Below are 6,079 nucleotides of genomic sequence, written 5' to 3' on the forward strand. Positions count from 1 at the left end.
TAGGTATCAATGCAGTTGATGATGACTGACACTGACTATTACGTCTGTACATTTTAGCAAAGACAAGACACTGGCAGCGGTGGGATTTGAACCCACGCCTCCGAAGAGACTGGAGCCTTAATCCAGCGCCTTAGACCGCTCGGCCACACTACCCTACACGGTGCTCTTCCCAGCATCCAGCTGACGGTTCTAATATTTGGTAATGTATTGCTTAAACATGATGTCTGTCATGCCAGATGACAAACATCCACACTAGGTATCAATGCAGTTGATGATGACCGACACTGACTCTTACGTCTGTACAAATGAGCAAAGACAAGACACTGGGATTCGAACCCACGCCTCCGAAGAGACTGGAGCCTTAATCCAGCGCCTTAGACCGCTCGGCCACACTACCCTCCACAGTGCTCTTCCCAGCATCCCGCTGACGGTTCTAATATTTGGTAATGTATTGCTTAAACATGATTTCTGTCATGCTAGATGACAAACATCCATACAAGCTATCATTGCGGTTGATGAAGACAGACTCTTACGTCTGAGCAAAGACAAGACATTGGCAGTGGTGGGATTCGAACCCACGCCTCCGAAGAGACTGGAGCCTAAATCCAGCGCCTTAGACCGCTCGGCCACACTACCCTTGATGCTGTTCTTCCCAATATCCAGCTGACGGTTCTAATATTTGGCAAAGTATTGCTTAAATATAATGTCTGTCATGCTAGATGACAGACATCCACACTAGGTATCAATGCAGTTGATGATGACTGACACTGACGTCTGTACAAATGAGGAAAGACAAGACACTGGCAGCGGTGGGATTCGAACCCACGCCTCCGAAGAGACTGGAGCCTTAATCCAGCGCCTTAGACCGCTCGGCCACACTACCCTCCACGGTGCTCTTCCCAGCATCCAGCTGACGGTTCTAATATTTGGCAAAGTATTGCTTAAACATGATGTCTGTCATGTGAGACGACAAACATCCACACTAGGTATCAATGCGGTTGATGATGACCGACTCTTACGTCTGTACAAATGAGCAAAGACAAGACACTGGCAGCGGTGGGATTCGAACCCACGCCTCCAAAGAGACTGGAGCCTTAATCCAGCGCCTTAGACCGCTCGGCCACACTACCCTCCACAGTGCTCTTCCCAGCATCCCGCTGACGGTTCTAATATTTGGTAATGTATTGCTTAAACATGATGTCTGTCATGCTAGATGACAAACATCCATACAAGCTATCATTGCGGTTGATGAAGACAGACTCTTACGTCTGTACAAATGAGCAAAGACAAGACACTAGCAGCGGTGGGATTCGAACCCACGCCTCCGAAGAGACTGGAGCCTTAATCCAGTGCCTTAGACCGCTCGGCCACACTACCCTCCACAGTGCTCTTCCCAGCATCCCGCTGACGGTTCTAATATTTGGTAATGTATTGCTTAAACATGATGTCTGTCATGCTACACCCTCCACAGTGCTCTTCCCAGCATCCCGCTGACGGTTCTAATATTTGGTAATGTATTGCTTAAACATGATGTCTGTCATGCTAGATGACAGACATCCACAGTAGGTATCAATGCAGTTGATGATGACCGACACTGACTCTTACGTCTGTACAAATGAGCAAAGACAAGACACTGGCAGCGGTGGGATTCGAACCCACGCCTCCGAAGAGACTGGAGCCTTAATCCAGCGCCTTAGACCGCTCGGCCACACTACCCTCCACAGTGCTCTTCCCAGCATCCCGCTGACGGTTCTAATATTTGGTAATGTATTGCTTAAACATGATGTCTGTCATGCTAGATGACAGACATCCACACTAGGTATCAATGCAGTTGATGATGACCGACACTGACTCTTACGTCTGTACAAATGAGCAAAGACAAGACACTGGCAGCGGTGGGATTCGAACCCACGCCTCCGAAGAGACTGGAGCCTTAATCCAGCGCCTTAGACCGCTCGGCCACACTACCCTCCACAGTGCTCTTCCCAGCATCCCGCTGACGGTTCTAATATTTGGTAATGTATTGCTTAAACATGATGTCTGTCATGCTAGATGACAAACATCCATACAAGCTATCATTGCGGTTGATGAAGACAGACTCTTACGTCTGAGCAAAGACAAGACATTGGCAGTGGTGGGATTCGAACCCACGCCTCCGAAGAGACTGGAGCCTAAATCCAGCGCCTTAGACCGCTCGGCCACACTACCCTTGATGCTGTTCTTCCCAATATCCAGCTGACGGTTCTAATATTTGGCAAAGTATTGCTTAAATATAATGTCTGTCATGCTAGATGACAGACATCCACACTAGGTATCAATGCAGTTGATGATGACTGACACTGACTCTTACGTCTGTACAAATGAGGAAAGACAAGACACTGGCAGCGGTGGGATTCGAACCCACGCCTCCGAAGAGACTGGAGCCTTAATCCAGCGCCTTAGACCGCTCGGCCACACTACCCTCCACGGTGCTCTTCCCAGCATCCAGCTGACGGTTCTAATATTTGGCAAAGTATTGCTTAAACATGATGTCTGTCATGTGAGACGACAAACATCCACACTAGGTATCAATGCGGTTGATGATGACCGACTCTTACGTCTGTACAAATGAGCAAAGACAAGACACTGGCAGCGGTGGGATTCGAACCCACGCCTCCAAAGAGACTGGAGCCTTAATCCAGCGCCTTAGACCGCTCGGCCACACTACCCTCCACAATGCTCTTCCCAGCATCCCGCTGACGGTTCTAATATTTGGTAATGTATTGCTTAAACATGATGTCTGTCATGCTAGATGACAAACATCCATACAAGCTATCATTGCGGTTGATGAAGACAGACTCTTACGTCTGTACAAATGAGCAAAGACAAGACACTGGCAGCGGTGGGATTCGAACCCACGCCTCCAAAGAGACTGGAGCCTTAATCCAGCGCCTTAGACCGCTCGGCCACACTACCCTCCACAATGCTCTTCCCAGCATCCCGCTGACGGTTCTAATATTTGGTAATGTATTGCTTAAACATGATGTCTGTCATGCTAGATGACAGACATCCACACTAGGTATCAATGCAGTTGATGATGACCGACACTGACTCTTACGTCTGTACAAATGAGCAAAGACAAGACACTGGCAGCGGTGGGATTCGAACCCACGCTTCCGAAGAGACTGGAGCCTTAATCCAACGCCTTAGACCGCTCGGCCACACTACCCTCCACAGTGCTCTTCCCAGCATCCCGCTGACGGTTCTAATATTTGGTAATGTATTGCTTAAACATGATGTCTGTCATGCTAGATGACAAACATCCATACAAGCTATCATTGCGGTTGATGAAGACAGACTCTTACGTCTGTACAAATGAGCAAAGACAAGACACTGGCAGCGGTGGGATTCGAACCCACGCCTCCGAAGAGACTGGAGCCTTAATCCAGCGCCTTAGACCGCTCGGCCACGCTACCCTCCACAATGCTCTTCCCAGCATCCCGCTGACGGTTCTAATATTTGGTAATGTATTGCTTAAACATGATGTCTGTCATGCTAGATGACAAACATCCATACAAGCTATCATTGCGGTTGATGAAGACAGACTCTTGCGTCTGTACAAATGAGCAAAGACAAGACATTGGCAGTGGTGGGATTCGAACCCACGCCTCCGAAGAGACTGGAGCCTAAATCCAGCGCCTTAGACCGCTCGGCCACACTACCCTTGATGCTGTTCTTCCCAATATCCAGCTGACAGTTCTAATATTTGGCAAAGTATTGCTTAAATATAATGTATGTCATGCTAGATGACATACATCCACACTAGGTATCAATGCAGTTGATGATGACTGACACTGACTCTTACGTCTGTACATTTTAGCAAAGACAAGACACTGGCAGCGGTGGGATTTGAACCCACGCCTCCAAAGAGACTGGAGCCTTAATCCAGCGCCTTAGACCGCTCGGCCACACTACCCTACATGGTGCTCTTCCCAGCATCCAGCTGACGGTTCTAATATTTGGTAAAGTATTGCTTAAACATGATGTCTGTCATGTGAGACGACAAACATCCACACTAGGTATCAATGCGGTTGATGATGTCCGACACTCAATCTTACGTCTGTACAAATGAGCAAAGACAAGACACTGGCAGCGGTGGGATTTGAACCCATGCCTCCGAAGAGACTGGAGCCTTAATCCAGCACCTTAGACCGCTCGGCCACACTACCCTCCACGGTGCTCTTCCCAGCATCCAGCTGACGGTTCTAATATTTGGCAAAGTATTGCTTAAACATGATGTCTGTCATGTGAGACGACAAACATCCACACTAGGTATCAATGCGGTTGATGATGACCGACTCTTACGTCTGTACAAATGAGCAACGACAAGACACTGGCAGCGGAGGGATTCGAACCCACGCCTCCGAAGAGACTGGAGCCTTAATCCAGCGCCTTAGACCGCTCGGCCACACTACCCTCCACAGTGCTCTTCCCAGCATCCCGCTGACGGTTCTAATATTTGGTAATGTATTGCTTAAACATGATGTCTGTCATGCTAGATGACAAACATCCATACAAGCTATCATTGCGGTTGATGAAGACAGACTCTTACGTCTGTACAAATGAGCAAAGACAAGACACTGGCAGCGGTGGGATTCGAACCCACGCCTCCGAAGAGACTGGAGCCTTAATCCAGCGCCTTAGACCGCTCGGCCACACTACCCTCCACGGTGCTCTTCCCAGCATCCAGCTGACGGTTCTAATATTTGGTAATGTATTGCTTAAACATGATGTCTGTCATGCTACTGTAGATGACAAACATCCATACAAGCTATCATTGCGGTTGATGAAGACAGACTCTTACGTCTGTACAAATGAGCAAAGACAAGACACTGGCAGCGGTGGGATTCGAACCCACGCCTCCGAAGAGACTGGAGCCTTAATCCAACGCCTTAGACCGCTCGGCCACACTACCCTCCACAGTGCTCTTCCCAGCATCCCGCTGACGGTTCTAATATTTGGTAATGTATTGCTTAAACATGATGTCTGTCATGCTAGATGACAAACATCCATACAAGCTATCAATGCGGTTGATGATGACCGACTCTTACGTCTGTACAAATGAGCAACGACAAGACACTGGCAGCGGAGGGATTCGAACCCACGCCTCCGAAGAGACTGGAGCCTTAATCCAGCGCCTTAGACCGCTCGGCCACACTACCCTCCACAGTGCTCTTCCCAGCATCCCGCTGACGGTTCTAATATTTGGTAATGTATTGCTTAAACATGATGTCTGTCATGCTAGATGACAAACATCCATACAAGCTATCATTGCGGTTGATGAAGACAGACTCTTACGTCTGTACAAATGAGCAAAGACAAGACACTGGCAGCGGTGGGATTCGAACCCACGCCTCCGAAGAGACTGGAGCCTTAATCCAGCGCCTTAGACCGCTCGGCCACACTACCCTCCACGGTGCTCTTCCCAGCATCCAGCTGACGGTTCTAATATTTGGTAATGTATTGCTTAAACATGATGTCTGTCATGCTACTGTAGATGACAAACATCCATACAAGCTATCATTGCGGTTGATGAAGACAGACTCTTACGTCTGTACAAATGAGCAAAGACAAGACACTGGCAGCGGTGGGATTCGAACCCACGCCTCCGAAGAGACTGGAGCCTTAATCCAACGCCTTAGACCGCTCGGCCACACTACCCTCCACAGTGCTCTTCCCAGCATCCCGCTGACGGTTCTAATATTTGGTAATGTATTGCTTAAACATGATGTCTGTCATGCTAGATGACAAACATCCATACAAGCTATCATTGCGGTTGATGAAGACAGACTCTTACGTCTGTACAAATGAGCAAAGACAAGACACTGGCAGCGGTGGGATTCGAACCCACGCCTCCGAAGAGACTGGAGCCTTAATCCAGCGCCTTAGACCGCTCGGCCACGCTACCCTCCACAATGCTCTTCCCAGCATCCCGCTGACGGTTCTAATATTTGGTAATGTATTGCTTAAACATGATGTCTGTCATGCTAGATGACAAACATCCATACAAGCTATCATTGCGGTTGATGAAGACAGACTC

General features: G+C 48.6%; 23 non-coding genes across 23 annotated transcripts; all 23 read right to left on the bottom strand.

Annotated features, from left to right (window-relative positions):
• Nucleotides 1-71: 71 nt before the first annotated feature.
• On the bottom strand, nucleotides 72-153 carry trnal-aag (transfer RNA leucine (anticodon AAG)). The gene has a single exon. It is a non-coding gene; the product is annotated as a tRNA-Leu (tRNA).
• Nucleotides 154-554: 401 nt separating this feature from the next.
• On the bottom strand, nucleotides 555-636 carry trnal-uag (transfer RNA leucine (anticodon UAG)). The gene has a single exon. It is a non-coding gene; the product is annotated as a tRNA-Leu (tRNA).
• Nucleotides 637-801: 165 nt separating this feature from the next.
• On the bottom strand, nucleotides 802-883 carry trnal-aag (transfer RNA leucine (anticodon AAG)). The gene has a single exon. It is a non-coding gene; the product is annotated as a tRNA-Leu (tRNA).
• Nucleotides 884-1,048: 165 nt separating this feature from the next.
• Nucleotides 1,049-1,130, bottom strand: trnal-aag (transfer RNA leucine (anticodon AAG)). Its single transcript has one exon. It is a non-coding gene; the product is annotated as a tRNA-Leu (tRNA).
• Nucleotides 1,131-1,295: 165 nt separating this feature from the next.
• Nucleotides 1,296-1,377, bottom strand: trnal-aag (transfer RNA leucine (anticodon AAG)). Its single transcript has one exon. It is a non-coding gene; the product is annotated as a tRNA-Leu (tRNA).
• A 257-nt stretch (nucleotides 1,378-1,634) lies between these two features.
• trnal-aag (transfer RNA leucine (anticodon AAG)) lies at nucleotides 1,635-1,716 on the bottom strand. The gene has a single exon. It is a non-coding gene; the product is annotated as a tRNA-Leu (tRNA).
• Nucleotides 1,717-1,887: 171 nt separating this feature from the next.
• trnal-aag (transfer RNA leucine (anticodon AAG)) lies at nucleotides 1,888-1,969 on the bottom strand. Its single transcript has one exon. It is a non-coding gene; the product is annotated as a tRNA-Leu (tRNA).
• Nucleotides 1,970-2,126: 157 nt separating this feature from the next.
• Nucleotides 2,127-2,208, bottom strand: trnal-uag (transfer RNA leucine (anticodon UAG)). Its single transcript has one exon. It is a non-coding gene; the product is annotated as a tRNA-Leu (tRNA).
• Nucleotides 2,209-2,379: 171 nt separating this feature from the next.
• trnal-aag (transfer RNA leucine (anticodon AAG)) lies at nucleotides 2,380-2,461 on the bottom strand. Its single transcript has one exon. It is a non-coding gene; the product is annotated as a tRNA-Leu (tRNA).
• A 165-nt stretch (nucleotides 2,462-2,626) lies between these two features.
• Nucleotides 2,627-2,708, bottom strand: trnal-aag (transfer RNA leucine (anticodon AAG)). The gene has a single exon. It is a non-coding gene; the product is annotated as a tRNA-Leu (tRNA).
• A 165-nt stretch (nucleotides 2,709-2,873) lies between these two features.
• Nucleotides 2,874-2,955, bottom strand: trnal-aag (transfer RNA leucine (anticodon AAG)). The gene has a single exon. It is a non-coding gene; the product is annotated as a tRNA-Leu (tRNA).
• Nucleotides 2,956-3,126: 171 nt separating this feature from the next.
• On the bottom strand, nucleotides 3,127-3,208 carry trnal-aag (transfer RNA leucine (anticodon AAG)). The gene has a single exon. It is a non-coding gene; the product is annotated as a tRNA-Leu (tRNA).
• A 165-nt stretch (nucleotides 3,209-3,373) lies between these two features.
• On the bottom strand, nucleotides 3,374-3,455 carry trnal-aag (transfer RNA leucine (anticodon AAG)). Its single transcript has one exon. It is a non-coding gene; the product is annotated as a tRNA-Leu (tRNA).
• A 165-nt stretch (nucleotides 3,456-3,620) lies between these two features.
• On the bottom strand, nucleotides 3,621-3,702 carry trnal-uag (transfer RNA leucine (anticodon UAG)). The gene has a single exon. It is a non-coding gene; the product is annotated as a tRNA-Leu (tRNA).
• A 171-nt stretch (nucleotides 3,703-3,873) lies between these two features.
• On the bottom strand, nucleotides 3,874-3,955 carry trnal-aag (transfer RNA leucine (anticodon AAG)). Its single transcript has one exon. It is a non-coding gene; the product is annotated as a tRNA-Leu (tRNA).
• Nucleotides 3,956-4,126: 171 nt separating this feature from the next.
• On the bottom strand, nucleotides 4,127-4,208 carry trnal-aag (transfer RNA leucine (anticodon AAG)). The gene has a single exon. It is a non-coding gene; the product is annotated as a tRNA-Leu (tRNA).
• A 165-nt stretch (nucleotides 4,209-4,373) lies between these two features.
• On the bottom strand, nucleotides 4,374-4,455 carry trnal-aag (transfer RNA leucine (anticodon AAG)). The gene has a single exon. It is a non-coding gene; the product is annotated as a tRNA-Leu (tRNA).
• A 165-nt stretch (nucleotides 4,456-4,620) lies between these two features.
• On the bottom strand, nucleotides 4,621-4,702 carry trnal-aag (transfer RNA leucine (anticodon AAG)). Its single transcript has one exon. It is a non-coding gene; the product is annotated as a tRNA-Leu (tRNA).
• Nucleotides 4,703-4,872: 170 nt separating this feature from the next.
• Nucleotides 4,873-4,954, bottom strand: trnal-aag (transfer RNA leucine (anticodon AAG)). The gene has a single exon. It is a non-coding gene; the product is annotated as a tRNA-Leu (tRNA).
• A 165-nt stretch (nucleotides 4,955-5,119) lies between these two features.
• On the bottom strand, nucleotides 5,120-5,201 carry trnal-aag (transfer RNA leucine (anticodon AAG)). Its single transcript has one exon. It is a non-coding gene; the product is annotated as a tRNA-Leu (tRNA).
• A 165-nt stretch (nucleotides 5,202-5,366) lies between these two features.
• trnal-aag (transfer RNA leucine (anticodon AAG)) lies at nucleotides 5,367-5,448 on the bottom strand. Its single transcript has one exon. It is a non-coding gene; the product is annotated as a tRNA-Leu (tRNA).
• Nucleotides 5,449-5,618: 170 nt separating this feature from the next.
• Nucleotides 5,619-5,700, bottom strand: trnal-aag (transfer RNA leucine (anticodon AAG)). Its single transcript has one exon. It is a non-coding gene; the product is annotated as a tRNA-Leu (tRNA).
• Nucleotides 5,701-5,865: 165 nt separating this feature from the next.
• trnal-aag (transfer RNA leucine (anticodon AAG)) lies at nucleotides 5,866-5,947 on the bottom strand. Its single transcript has one exon. It is a non-coding gene; the product is annotated as a tRNA-Leu (tRNA).
• Nucleotides 5,948-6,079: the final 132 nt, after the last annotated feature.

Source organism: Paramormyrops kingsleyae, chromosome 9 (genome assembly GCF_048594095.1).
Source record: "Paramormyrops kingsleyae isolate MSU_618 chromosome 9, PKINGS_0.4, whole genome shotgun sequence".
In the NCBI taxonomy this organism is placed as follows: Eukaryota; Metazoa; Chordata; class Actinopteri; order Osteoglossiformes; family Mormyridae; genus Paramormyrops; species Paramormyrops kingsleyae.